Source organism: Nicotiana tabacum, chromosome 3 (genome assembly GCF_000715075.1).
Source record: "Nicotiana tabacum cultivar K326 chromosome 3, ASM71507v2, whole genome shotgun sequence".
In the NCBI taxonomy this organism is placed as follows: Eukaryota; Viridiplantae; Streptophyta; class Magnoliopsida; order Solanales; family Solanaceae; genus Nicotiana; species Nicotiana tabacum.
Window position 1 is genome coordinate 111,073,971 of NC_134082.1, and position 15,885 is coordinate 111,089,855.

A 15,885-nucleotide genomic window follows, 5' to 3' on the forward strand; every position below is an offset into this window, starting at 1 on the left:
ATTTACTAAATAGAGCCTATCGGGGAATTGTTGTGATTCTGCCCTTGGTTGTGGTTGTACAGAATCCCCTCAGAAGTCTCCCCGGATAGGAGGTATCCACTGGTGTCTGAGGAATGATTGACTCTATTGGCTATGGCTGTCTTGTTGATTATCCTTTTTACTGACAATGGTATGCTGGGTTTTCCTTGAACCCGGCCTCGGGAGGGTTCTGCCCTATCTTTGGAAGTATCACCTAGACCTCATGGATGTACCATTGTCTGTAGCGCACAAGTAGTTAAAGTCAGTTAGAATTGGGGTTCAACATGTGTTAATTAAGCATAGTTGAAAAGAAAGGCATTGCTTCTCAGAACAAGCCAGCGCAGACCGCACAAAGTTAGTGTATAGTCTGCCCATCGCGGACCGCATTATTTTGACTGCGGGCACGGAGATCCCACATTCAGACTACTGGTTCTCTGAAGTTAACCAACAGCAGACCACATAAAACTGAGCTCGGCCGAATAACACCCATCACAGACTACACAATTTTGAGTGCGACCGCATAATGATTTTTTGGTGGCTCTCTGAAATTCAACTATGCAGACCGTACAAAATTGAGTGCGGTTGCGAAAACCTATCGCGGACCGTACAAAATTGAGTGCAGCCGCACAATCTAAGAAACCAATAGTGCCTTCAATCTAGGGTATCGCGGACCCCACAAAAGAATATGCAGTTGCATACCCTAGCGCGAACCGCACAAAAATATGTGCGGCCGCGAAATTCAAATATGAGTGGCACTGAAGTACGATTAATACTAGTGTTTTACTAATTAGGCATAATTTATGGCAATTAAACAATAAAATCTACTAATCCCAGCCCCCATTATGTATTCAAACACTACCCACATGCTTTTAAGCAAGAATTAAGCATCAATTTGACATCTTGGCATGAATCTAACTCTAGATAAAAAGAAAAACTAAAACAAAGAGAAAAGAAAAGAAAAAGATGAAATTAATTCAATGAAATCAACATACCAGTAGTGAAGTGTAGTAAGAAATCAACATTTGATGAATATAGGATGAGATTGAAAACAAGAAAGAGTGCACTATGCTCCAGCGTAGCTTTGAGAGGTTAGAGTTTGTAAAGTGTCAACATTTTCAAAAAGTCCTATTTATACTTTGACCATGGAGGCCCACTTAATTATCTGAGTGCGACTGTACCATTTTAGTGCGATCCTCACTCTTTACCTTTTCCTCCCTTAGCCATTGAATAAATGGCATGGTTCGCATAAAAATGCGTGCGACCGCGCAATTTGTGCGGTCCGCAAAATATTGACTGCGGTCGAGAATCCTTAAGGGATTTTATCAGGCTAAACTTAAGAGATTTGTCATTCTACCTATTCCAACTATGCGATTGCACACAGAATTTTGCATCCACGAAGGGCTTGTGCGGTCCGCATAATTCTGGCACAGTCCGCACAATTTAACCACTTGACAAATTTTTTCCTTGTCAATTTCCTCCACTGCACACTCAATTTCCTGCATACACTTCACAACCAGTTTGTCCAAAATAATGCCTAATCTAAAATGAAAATCAAACGAGAGAAAAACACATGGGTTGCCTCTCAAGAAGCACCTGATTTAACGTCGCGGCACGAAGCATGTTAACATCATTCTTTTGAAATGGATAAATGCCACAATGTGGCCATCATCAACCTTACCAAGTTAGTGCTTCACCCGGTTCCCATTGACCCTAAATATCTTACCATTCTTGTTTTTCAAATCAAGAGCACCAAAAGGAGTCACATGTACCACTTCAAAGAGACCACTTCACTTTGAATTTAGCTTTCCCGAAAACATCCGTAATTGAGAGTTGAATAAGAGAACATGGTTCCTTTCTTTGAATTCTTTGTTCCAAATATAGTTATCATGTAGGTACTTTATCTTGTCCTTATACAAGGACAAACTGGAGTAAGCATGGAACCGAAACTCATCAAGTTCATTCAATTGCTCCACCCAAAGATTAGCAGCTCCATCCCACTCAAGGTTCAATTTCTTCAATGCCCACATGGACTTATGCTCTAATTCCACCGGGAGGTGACATGCTTTCCCAAATACCAACCGATAAGGAGACATACCAATTGGAGTCTTGTAAGCTCTATAGGCCCATAGAGCATCGTCAAGTTTCCTTGACCAATCAGTCTGGTTTGCATTGACAGTCTTGGATAGAATACTCTTGATCTCCCCCGTTGGAGACTTCAACCTATCCACTTGCCTGGGGGTGATAAGGGGTTGAAACCTTGTGATTGACATCATACTTGGAGAGTAAAGTGTCAAAAGCTTTGTTGCGAAAATGAGAACCCCCATCACTAATGATATCCCTTGTGGTGCCGAACCTTGTGAATATGTTTTTCTTCAAGAAGCCACCACACTTCGTGCTTCATCGTTGGGAAAAGTCACTGCTTCAACCCATTTGGAAACATAATCCACAGCAACAAGAATATAGGTGTTCCCACACGAACTCACAAATGGACCCATAAAGTCAATACCCCATACATCAAAAATATCAATCTCAAGGATGGTGGTGAGAGGCATCTCATTCTTCTTGGAAATTTGGCAATCATCACAACACTTAACGAGCTCGCTAGTGTGTTTGTACAAGGTAGGCAAATAGAATCCACAACTTAGGACCTTGTAGCAGTTCTTGCCCCACCATGGTGACCACCATAGGGTGAAGAATGGCAAGCTTCAAAAATACCCAATTGCTCTTCTTCTAGAACACATCTCCGGATAATACCATCAGTGCAAGTTTTGAAAAGATATGGCTCATCCCAATAATAATCCACGCAGTCCCATTTGAGCTTCTTTCTTTGGTTTGAAGAGAACTCATTCGAGACAAATCCACTCACAAGATAGTTAGCCACATCGGCAAACCAAGGCATCCCGGTCAAATACATGGAAAGGATTTGTTCATCCAGAAATGAATCATTGATCTCAAGGCCATCATGAGGCCTCCCCTTACTTCCAATCGGGACAAGTGGTCCGCCACTTGATTCTCACTCCCTTTTTCGATCTATGATTTCAAGATCAAATTCTTGTAGAAGATGTACCCACCTCATCAATCTAGCCTTTTGAGTCCTTTTTACTCATCAAATAACAAAGTACCGCATGATCGGTGAGAACAATCACTTTGGTACCCATAAGGTACGGGCGGAACTTTTCCATAGCAAATGTAATAGTTCTTTCTCGGTAACCATATAGTTGACTTGAGTGTTGTTCATGGTCTTACTAGCATAGTAGACCAGATGGAATATCTTGTTGGTTCTTTGCCCCAATACTGCTCCTACCGCCATGTCGCTAGCGTCGCACATGAGCTCAAATGGTAAGCTCCAATTTGGCGCGGTAATGATGGGAATGGCAGTCAACTTATACTTAAGTAGCTCAAATGCCTTCATACAATCATCTTTGAACACAAATTTGGCATCTTTTTCCAATAACTTGCACAAGGGGTTTACCACTTTAAGAAATCCTTGATGAACCGACGGTAAAACCCCGCGTGGCCTAGAAAGCTCCTCACTCCTTTTACAGAAGTAGGAGGAGGGAGTTTTAATATCACTTCAACTTTTGTTTTATCCACTTCAATACCATTCTTGGAGATCTTATGGCCGAGGAAAATGCCCTCCTCGACCATAAAGTGACACTTCTCCTAATTAAATACCAAGTTGGCCTCTTCACAACGTGCCAATACTTTATCAAGATTGTCCAAACACGCTTCAAAAGAATGCCCACAATAGAGAAACCATCCCTGAAAACCTCAAGGAAGTCATCCACCATATTCGTGAATATTGCCATCATACACCGCTAAAAAGTAGCCAGTGCATTACATAAACCAAACGCATACTTGAGAATGCAAATGTGCCATATGAACCAGTGAAGGTGGTATTTTCTTGGTCTTTAGGTGCAATAAGAATCTGGTTACATCCGGAATACCCATCCAAGAAGAAATAATAAGTAAGTCCGGCTAGCCTATCCAACATCTGATCAAGAAATTCAAGCAGAAAATGGTCTTTCCAAGTCACTTTGTTGAGCTTCCTATAATCCATACATACTCTCCAATCGGTGACAGTTCTGGTGGGGATCAACTCATTTTTGTCATTTGTAATCACAGTCATGCCCCTCTTCTTTGGGATACATTGTACCGATGAAGTCCGTGAACTATCAGAAATGGGGTTGACAACCCTAGCATCCAACCACTTGATGATCTGTTTCTTGAATACCTCTTGCATGGCCTCATTCAACCTTCTTTGATGTCCCACGGGGGGTTTGGAATCCTCCTCCAATATTATTTTGTTCATGCAAAAGGCGGGGCTTATACCCTGAATATCTGCTAATGTCCAATCTATTGTCTTCTTCCTCCTTTGGAGCACCGCAAGGGTGGAAGCTGACTGCACGTTAGTTAAGCACAAGGAAAGAACAATAGGTAAAGTGGAACAAAGGCCTAAGAACCCATATCTGAGGTGTAAAGGCAAGGGCTTCAACTCCAATGTGGGAGGCTCCTCGATTGAGGGCTTTGTTGGTGGAGTTTTCCGGTTCTTAAGGTCTAAGGAGAGTTTTCGGGGCACATATGTATATGATCCCATTCCTTGCAAAGCATTGACATATTCTACCAACCTTCCTTCTCATCCTCATCGTGATTCAACAACATTGTTTCCAATGGGTCTTCAACATTAATCACATCACTTGTGTCATCAACAAGTACTTCGGTCACAAGATCGACAAACGAACACACTTCGTTGCTATTAGGCTGCCTCATTGACTTGCAAAATGGAACACAACTGTTTCATCGCCCACTCAGAAGGTGTGCTCCCCAGCTTCTACGTCAACTAAGGCATTCCATGTCGCTTGGAAGGTCTCTCCAATATGATTGGCACCTCATAGTCAACCTTATAGTCAAGTATCACAAAATCTACGGGAAGTATGAACTTATCGACCTAAACTAGCACATCATTAATTATCCCCAATGGCTTCTTCATTGTCCAGTCCGTCATTTGCAACCTCATAATGTGGTCTTGGTATCCCAATCCCCAATATCTTGAACACAGAATAGGGCATCAAGTTAATGCTCGCCCCCAAGTCACACAAGGCTTTGGCAAAATTGGCACTACCAATAGTGCATGGGATTGTAAAGGCACCGGGATCTTCTAACTTTGGAGCCATGGAGTGCAAAATGGCACTCACTTGATGTGTCATTTTGATCGTTTCACAGTTCATTGATCTCTTCTTTGTTACCAACTCCTTCACGAACTTGGCATATCCGGGCATTTGTTCTAAGGCTTTAACCAATAGCACATTTATAGACAAACTTCTTATCATATCAATGAATTTCTTGAATTGATTCTTATTGTTTTGATTTTCAAGCCTTTAAAGATACGGTGGAGGAGGCCTTGGCAAAGAAGCCTTGGCTTTGGGCACTACCGGATCCGGTATGTCCATCACATGTTACCTAGACGGGTTCACATCATCTTGTGTCTCCTCCATATTTTAATCAATATCTATCCTCACTTCATCATTTACTTGAACATCATTGCTTGGCTCATAATCATATTATATCACCACACCATCATTCACAATCTTTCTTAAGTTTGAGGTGCTAGCAACTCCACCTTTCCCATTTCTTATAGTCACTGCCATAGCATGACCCATAGTGTTCCCACCCTTCGAGTTGACTACCGTATCACTTAGTAGTGCCCTTTTAGGGCAACTATTCAAAGCGTGAGAAATTTGGCCAAGTTGGACTTCCAAGTTGCGGAAATAAGTGTTGTGGGAGACTAATTGGGCATCGGAGTTGGCATTTTTCTCCATCATCTGCTTGAACATGTTTTCAATCTATCTCATCTCATTGTTGGAAGAACTAGGACCTTGTGACAGATATGGAGGTGGGTTGTTTGGTTGTTGATGCATCGGGGGCCTATGAAAGCCTGACCCCCAATTTCTTTTATTATTGTTGTTCCAACCCCCTTGATAGTTATTGCCTCCCCAATTACTACTATTGTTGCCACCCCAATTGCCTTGATTTCCTTGATTACCCCAACATTGATTGTTGTTGTTCCCCCAATTTCCTTAGTTGTTGTTGTTGTTACCACTATTCCAATTGCCTTGTTGACCTTGATTGCCCCAATTTCCTTGATTCGGAGCATTGCTCCGTTGACCTTGATAATTACTGACATATTGAACCTCTTCACTTTGATCATCATATGAATCATCTTGATTGTACCCACTACCACTTTGCTCAAATTGATTCGGATTTTTTTGAACTTGACCTCGTTGCTGCTTCTTGTTTACCATCATATTCACACCTTCCACTGCATTCACTTGTTTCGGCCCTTGAATTTGTTGAAGCTGAGATTTGGCCAATTGGTTCATGGTAGTTGTCAACTCAGCTATAGCTTGCTCGTGGTCATGTAGATCCCTGTGTAGGTGAATAACATTAGAGTCACCTTGTGGCACATTGGCTTTACCTTGCGACGCTGAAGAGGTATCCTACATATCATCAAGTATTTCACAAGCTTCGGCATATGGCGTGTTTATGAAGTTTCCCCCAGCGAGTTGATTAACCACACATTGGTTTGTTGTGTTGATCCCCTGTAGAAGGTCTGTTGGATCATGGCCTCAGTCATATTGTTGTTCGGTACTCGTTACCCATGGTACAATATCTCTCCCAAATCTCGTGCAATGGATCACTGGGTTCTTGCTTGAAAGCAAGAATCTCATCCCTAAGCATCGCCATATGACCTGGAGGAAAGAATTTGGAAATGGACTTTTCTGCCAACTCATCTCAAGTGTGTATGGAATGGTTGGGTAACCTCTCTAGCCAATCCAAAGCCTTCACCCATAGAGAAAATGTGAAAAGCCTTAACCTCAATGTGTCCTCGGAGATATTATTCTGCTTGCTCCCCCGACACGTGTCAACAAAACCTTTGAGATACTTATAGGTGTTTTGATGTGAAGAAACCCCTCTATTCCAATAGTGTAAGCATGTCATTGGTTATTTAAAAGTTTCCCGCCCTAATCCAATAGTGTTGGGCAACACCTAGTGTGCTTCCCTTGGAGGAGGTGGGTGAGGTTTTGGGATGTTTTCATTAGGATGGCGGCCTCTCCTTGGTACCTGAGGTTCATGATGAACCTCATCCACATGTTCGTCATCTACCTCCCCCACCCCCCAATGGTATATTCCCAAGGGCTTCGTTGTTAAGAGCCATTTGGTACCTAAAAGCAATTCACACACAAAATTAGACAAACGGAAGGAAAGAAAAACAAAACACACAAATACTCAAATATATAGCAAAGACCATCTAACTCCCCGGCAATGACACCAAAAATTGATCGGGTTCAAGCCAACACTACTATTGAGTAGCGAGGGTGGTCGTTATAGTTTTAACCCAACTAGGTCGGGATCAAATTCACAGGGAGTTAATGTGTGGAATTAGGTTTATATCAAAGCTAGATGCGGGTTTTGATTCTAATTACACTTTCACAAATTTGGGGTTGATTTCTACTTCTAACTTTACTCTAAAGATTGCAATGATTAAAACTAAAGATAATATTTTTGTAGTTGTTTTTCAAATGTTTAAAGAGATTAGGGTCGTAACTTCCACCTAGGTGGATATCTAACGGGTAGAAAACTCTAGGGCAATCTTGATTAGTTGGGATCATAATATAGATATCACACACGGGTTACTCACTCTATACCTCTCGGTAGTTTGAGTGATTTTGCACAATTTGGCTTTCTCAAGTCCAAATGGGTATTCATACAATTCAAGTGATATTAGCTCAAGTGGGGTATTACTATCTGTAGGTTTAACCCTTTAATTGGGGCTATCAATTTCTTGAGTTCACGCCAATTCCTTGTTAGCCTAGTTGTCCTAGACTTAGTCTCTCTTTCTCAAGTAGAGACGAAGTCATAAAGGTATGAATTAATGTTTGCAACCATTAATTCTATAGTTCTATCAAGGACTAGGCTAAATGTCACTAACTCATTCACATTCAAGCCCTAAAATCAAATACCCAATGAATATCCACACTAGGGTTGGGTCACAACCCTAGCTATGGGTTTAGAAATTCACGAAAATAACAGAAATTAAAGATGAAATGAAGTTAAAATCCATAATATTAATTTATGGAATGAAAATCAAATGTTAAGAGATGAATCTAGTACAAAATTTTCAAAAATAGAATACTCAGTTGTCTCACGTTCTTATACAAAACATAACATAACCTAAAAATGACAAAAAGTTCTATTTATACTAAGCTAAAAAAATCTAACAAAACTGCCCTGCGGAGGTTATGCGGCCGCATAATTCTGAGTGCGGCTGCACTCTTGCTTTCGCGACCCCATAATTCTGATGTGGTTCGCGTTTATCTCTTTTGGATCTGGGTTGAGCCGGACTTTTGTGGACCGCATAATTCCAAGTGTGGCCGCGCTCCAGATTACGCGGCCGTATAAAAGTGACGCAATCCACACCTTCTTGAGTTTGGCTTGAAATCAACTCTCTGATTCTTTATCTTGCGGACCGCATAATTTCAATCGTGGCTGAACAAGGGACATCCGCGGCCACACACTCATGGTGCGGTTCACACTATTCTCTTTTGTTCATGTTGCCAGCTCTCTGATTCTCAATCATCACTATCCACATAATTATGATCGCGACTGCACCATGGCTTTTGCGGCCGCACAATATTGGTGCGGTCCGCGTTTTAGGATTTTTTTTCCAGTCTTTTTGTTGTTCAACTTTTGACACCTTTGTGATTTGGTTTTGACTTCTTTGGCTTATTTTGTACAATTCCTGCAGGCAAGCACATTTCATTGGTTTCCAAGAATACCTTCAAACATTTTTGTCCTAAATCACATGTAAAAAAAAGCAAATAAGAGGTTAAAATCCATACTTATCAGTAATATCATAGTCCTTTAGCAGCTCCAACCATCTCCGCTGACTGAAATTGAGATCATTATTCTTGAACAAGTGCTGGAGGCTACGATGATCTGTGAACACCTCACAAGACACACCAAAGAGATAGTGCCTCAAAATCTTCAACGCATGAACAATGGCCGCCAACTCGAAATCATGAACACGATAGTTCTTCAGATGAGGCTTTAACTGGCGCGAAGCATAAGCAATCATGTTTACCGTGAAAATGGTAACAATAATTAATTTTGTAAATGAAATTCTAAAAATACGTGATCTATTTTTATGCTAGTTATTTAGAGAAGTTGATGCTAAGAATATGAAGTTTATGGAAAAATATGAGCTAGAAATGGAGCAATTACCAAAACTAAAGGCTTACTGTCCAGGCTTGTTTACCAAGGGGATATAGGCTAAAACGGGGAGTTGAATGAACCAAGAAACCTGCTACTCGAGTGTAGGATTAGTCGATGAGGGGCCTCGGGGTTGATGTCCAGCCCGATATTGAGTTATCGGGGTCGATATCTGGCTCGAGTTCGAGGTGTCGGGGGTAGTCGGGGATGGGATAACAGTTAAATATGATCATATAAGGCTCTCTATGATCAATGTCAGGCAATAAATGAAGAATAAATGAGAAAACGATAAAATACTAAAATGGTCTCGAGCCAATAAGAACAGACGAGTTAGAGAGAAGAGAGAGAGAGAGAAATATTATTTCACTTGAGTAGAATGGTTGGAGCTCTTCTTACAGGGTGTTAGCGACTCCCCTTTTATAGGAGGAGGGATCCCAAACTTAGTACAGAATACGTTGTGTAAAAAGAAAATGGGATATGACAACTACTCACACTTAAGGAGTTTTGGTTGCCTATGTTATCCAACTGTCCCTAAGCCTCACAGAGATAAATTTGAACCAAGAACTTCTCCACATGTTTTTATAGGATATCCTTTTGGTGTAAAGGGGTACAAGGTACTGAACTTATGTCACGACCCTAACCCCGAACCCGGTCGTGATGACGCCTCTCGTGAAGATAAGGCCAGTCAGACCAAAAGAGAACACCTCATTTAAACAATTAAATACCATAAATAGTTCTAAAACATGATATAATAGCCATAATTTGTGGAAATAACGATGACAACAGTAGAAACCATCCCACGCCACAGCCCAAACCGGGGTGTCACAAGTCATGAGCAACTAATAAATTCAGATACCAGTTTACTAGATACGAAATCCAATACAGAAGTTCAAGAACCTAAAAATAGTAAGATAAGGGAGGCACGAGGGCTGCGGACGCCAACAACTACCTCGTAGTCTCCGAAAAACACTGCCTGGACTGGGAAGATCAGCACTCAGGAGTGGACTCTGCGATGCCTGAATCTGCATACACGGTGCATTGAGTAATATGAGTACTCCGACTTAGTGAGTAATAAATATAAATAATGGATGAAAGCAAGAAAAATACGTAAAGGCACAAAGCAATTCTATATCAAGCAGTAAAATCACTTAAAGCAGTAAATCCATGAAGAAGTCAAATGAAATTCCTTTAAACCAAGTAAAACAGGTAATTTAGCAGGTAAATAACAAGTAGAAATCCGCCCCTCGGGCACAGTAACAATCACTTAGAACAGTATCATCCCCTCAAGCTCACTCTCAGTACAATATCAGCCCCTCGGGCTCACTCTCAAATCATGATGGGTACTCGCGCTCAGTGTGGGGGTGCAGACTCCGGAGGGGCCCCTTACGGCCCAAGCGCTATATCAAGCCACCTTGTGGCATATAAAAGTATCTCAGGCCCTCGGCCTCATATCACTCAGCATATCCTCACATATGGCCATCGGCCTCACTCAGTCCGAAAATTATCACAAGCCCCTCGGGCATTAGTAAAACAATAGTTTTCAGCCCAAAACATCATTTAGAAATATCATTTAAGTTTCAAATATGAATAAAAGTGGCTGAGTTTGTAAAACAGTAAATATTAATAGGACTGAGTTCAAGTAATAAGTCAAACAGTGAGGAATTAGTGATAAATCCCCGGAGGATTCAAATAGTTGGCACGAAGCCCAAATATGGCAATCAACCCAAATCATGATGATAACAAATAAGTTTCAGTCAAATACGCGGTAAAATAATCAATCAGGACGGACCAAGTCATAATCCCCAATAATAAACGACTCCACACCTATCATCAGTCGTGTCTCACCTCAATATAGCACTACTATGTGCAATCTGGGGTTTCATACCCTCAGGACATCATTTACAATCATTACTCACTTCGAACCGGCTGCAACTCTAGATCGCGACGCCTTTGCCCCTCGAATCGGCCTCCACGCACGTCGAATCTATCCAAAATCAGAACGAATACATCACAATATGCTAAGGGAACAAAACCCAAGTGAAAACAATCAAAAAATATCAAAAATCCCGAAATTAGCAAAACCCGAGCCCCGGGCCCACTTATCAAAACTCAGAAATTTTCACATCATTAGATTCCTTATCACACCATGAGTTCATACATACCAAAAGTTTTCAATTCCGACCTCAAATGGTCCTTCAAAACCCAATTCAAAAGTTCAAAATCTCAAGCCCTAGTTCTTCCATTTTTAGCTTAAGTTCCAAGAATTTCTATGTTAATTTCAAAATAGATTCGAGTTTTAGGTTCGAAAATCTTACCTCCAATCAATTCTCCTTGAATCCCTCTTTAATCACCTTCAAAAAGCTCTCAAAATACTCAGATATGGAGGAAAAATAGCTCTAAATCGCGGATAAAATGACTTATAAACTTTTTGCCCCGGGGTTTTCGCATCTGCAATCCCACCACCGCTCCTGCGGTACCGCTTTTGCGGTAATCCCTCCGCATCTGCGGAAATCACTTAGGGTGGCAGGTTTCGCATCTGCGGTCCACGAGCCGCACCTACGACTCCGCAGGTGCGGTCCATGTGCCGCATTTGCAGTCCCTCACTACTTTTCCCAAATCCGCTTCTGCGGCTCTTCTTCCGCATGTGTGGAACCGCACCTGCGGTCTCCAATCCGCAGGTGCGGAAATACCTTAAGCAGCAACTTTTGAGATCTCTTAAGTCCAAAATCTTCCCGTTAACCATCCGAATTCACCCCGAGGCCCCCGGGATCTCAACCGAAAGCACTAACATGACCCAATACCTTATTCAAACTTGTTCTAATCATCAAAGCACCTCAAACAACATCAAATTACACGAAACACATCTGATTCAAGCCTAGTTTTTAAGAAATCTTCAGAAATACGTTTCGATCAAAAACCCAACCAAACCACGTCCGAATGGCCTGAAATTTTGCACACACATCCCAAATGACACCATGAAGCTACTGCAACTCTCAGAATTCCATTTTGACCCTCGGATTAAAAACTCACCTACCAACCGAAAATCGCCAAAATACTAACTTTGCCAATTCAAGCCTAATTCTACACCGGACCTCCAAAACCAATTCTGATCATACACCTAAGTTATAAATCGCCTCCCGAAACTAAACGAACCATCAGAACTCACATCCGAGCCCTCTAACTCATATGTCAACATCCGGTTGACTTTTCTAACTTAAACCTTCTTAAAAGAGACTAAGTGTCTCATTTCTTACCAAATCCTCCGAACACAAACTACTCAACTCGATCACATAAAACACAGATAACGAAGCATAATGAAGCATAAATGGGGGGGGGGGACGGAGCGGTAACTCATGAGACGACTGGCCGGGTCGTCACATCCTCCCTAACTTAAACAAATGTTCGTCCTCGAATGAGTCAAGAAACATACCTGAAGCCTCGAATAGGTGAGGATATCTGCTCCGCATATCCCGCTCGGTCTCCAGGTAGCCTCCTCCACGGGCCGACCTTTCCACTGCACTTTCACTGAAACTATATCCTTTGACCTCAACTTCCGAACCTGATGACCCAAAATAGCTACTAGCTCCACATCATAGGTCAAATCATCATCCAACTGAACCGTGTTGAAGTCCAAAACATGAGACAGGTCCCCAATGTACTTTCAGAGCATAGAAACATGAAATACCAGTTGCACGCTAGATAAGCTGGGTGGCAAGGCAAGCTCATAAGCCACCTCTCCAATCCTCCGAAGCACCTCAAAAGGCCCAATGAACCGCGGACTCAACTTTTCTTTCTTCCCAAATCTCATAACACCCTTCATGGGTGAAACCTTCAGCAAGACCTTCTCACCAACCATGTAGGACACATCTCGAACCTTTCGGTCCGCATAACTCTTCTGTCGCGACTGCGCTGTACGAGCCTCTCCTAAATCACCTTCACCTTTTCTAAGGCATCCTGAACCAAATTTGTCCCCAATAGCCTAGCCTCGCCGAGCTCGAACCAACCAACTAGAGATCTACACTGCCTCCCATACAAAGCCTCATACGGAGCCATTTGAATACTCGACTAGTAGCTGTTGTTGTAAGCAAACTCTGCAAGCGGTAGAAACTCATCCCATGATCCTCCGAAATCAATAACACAAGTAGGCAATATGTCCTCCAACATCTGAATAGTACGCTCGGACTACCCGTCCATCTGAGGATGAAAAGCTGTGCTCAACCCCACCTGAGTACCCAACTCTCGCTGAACAGACTTCAAAAACTGGGAAGTAAACTGAGTACCTCGATCTGAAATAATAGAAACTGGAACACTATGCAGCCGAACAATCTCCTGAATGTATAACTCTACTAACCTCTCTGAAGAATAGGTAGTACACATAGGAATGAAGTGCGCGGACTTGGTTAGCCGATCCAAAATCACCCAAATAGCATCGAACTTCTTCAAAGTCTGTGGAAGTCCAACAATAAAGTCCATAGTGATCCTCTCCCACTTCCTCTCAGGAATAATTATCTGCTGAAGCAAGCCACCCGGTCTCTAATGCTCATATTTCACCTACTGATAATTGAAATACCGAGCTACAAATCCCACAATATCTTCCTTCATTCTTCTCCACCAATAGTGCTGCCTCAAATCCTGATACATCTTCGCAACACCCGGATGAATGGCATACCGCGAGCTATGGGCCTCCTCCAGAATCAACTCCCGAAGCCCATCCACATTGGGCACACAAATCCGGACCTGCATCCTCAACACACCATCATCACCAATGGTCACGTCTCTAGCATCATCATGCTGGACTCTGTCCTTAAGGACACGCAAATGCAGATCATCATACTGGAGTTCTCTGATGCGATCATATAAGGAAGACCGAGAAACCACACACGCCAATAGCCGACTGGGCTCCGAAATATCCAACCTCACGAACCGATTGGCCAAGGCTTGAACATCAACTGCAAGAGGTCTCTCCCCAACTGGAATATATGCCAAACTCCCCATACTCACTGCCTTTCAGCTCAAAGCATCGGCCACCACATTGGCCTTTCCCGGATGGTACAATATAGTAATATCATAATCCTTAAGCAACTCCAACCACCTCCGCTACCTCAAATTAAGATCCTTTTGCTTAAACAAATGCTGAAGACTGCGATGATCGGTGAATACCTCACAAGATACACCATACAAATAATGCCTCCAAATATTCAATGCATGAACTATGGCAGCAAACTCCAAATCATGAACGAGGTAGTTCTTCTCATGGGGCTTCAACTGTCAGGAAGAATAAGCAATAACTCTACCTCCTGCATCAATACACAACCAATCCCAACTCTCGAAGCATCACAATATATGGTATATGAACCTGAAACTGATGGCAAAAACCAATACTGGAGTTGTAGTCAAAGCTATCTTGAGCTTCTGAAATCTCTCTTCACACTCGTCCGACCATAAAAATGAAATGCCCTTCTGATTCAACTTGGTCAAGGGCGATGCGATAGAGGAGAATCCTTGAACAAACCGGTGATAATAGCCTGCCAGCCCAAGAAAGCTACAAATCTCTATGGCTGAGGATGGTTTGGGCCAACTTTGAACTGCCTCTATCTTCTTCGGATCAACCTGAATACCCTCGCTGGACACCACGTGCCCCAAGAAAGCCATTGAACTGAGCCAAAAATCACATTTGGAGAACTTTGCATAAAGCTTCTCCTCCCTCAATTTCTTCAACACAACTCTCAAATGATACGCGTGCTCCTCCTAACTACATGAGTACACCATGATATCATCAATGAATACTATAACGAACGAATCAAGACAAGGACGGAACACGCTGTTCATCAAATGCATAAATGCTGCTGGGGCATTGGTTAGACCGAAAGACATCACAAAGAACTCATAATGACCATATCTGGTCCTGAAAGCAGTCTTAAGAATATCTGAATCCCTGATCTTCAACTGGTGATAACCCGAATGGAGATCAATCTTGGAGAACACTCTCGCTCCCTGAAACTGGTCAAATAAATCATCAATGCGAGGCAAAGGATACTTGTTCTTAATTGTTACTTTGTTCAATTGCCTATAATCAATGCACATTCTCATGGTGCCATCCTTCTTCTTCACAAACAGAACGGGCGCACACCAAGGTGACACACTAGGCCGAATGACCCCCCTTATGGCGGAATAGAAATGGGATGAGTTACCGGCACCAGGTCAATACCAAAATCAATATCCTTGTCCGGTGGCATGCCCGGAAGGTCTGCAGGAAACACATCGGGAAATTCCCTCATAACTGGAACAAAATCAATACTGGAAGTCTCAGCTCTAACATCTCTCACAAATGATAGATATGACAAGCAACCCTTCCCAACCATACGCTGGACCTTCAAGAAAGATATCACTCTACTAGGAACATAATCAGTCACACCATGCCACTCAATCCGCGGTACACCTGGCATTGCCAAAGTGACTGTCTTAGCATAACAGTCCAGAATAGCACGACACGGAGATAACCAATCCATGCCCAAAATGACATCAAAATCCACCATGCTCAATAGCAATAGATCTGCTCGGGTCTCCAGACCCCCAATAGTTACCACACATGATCGA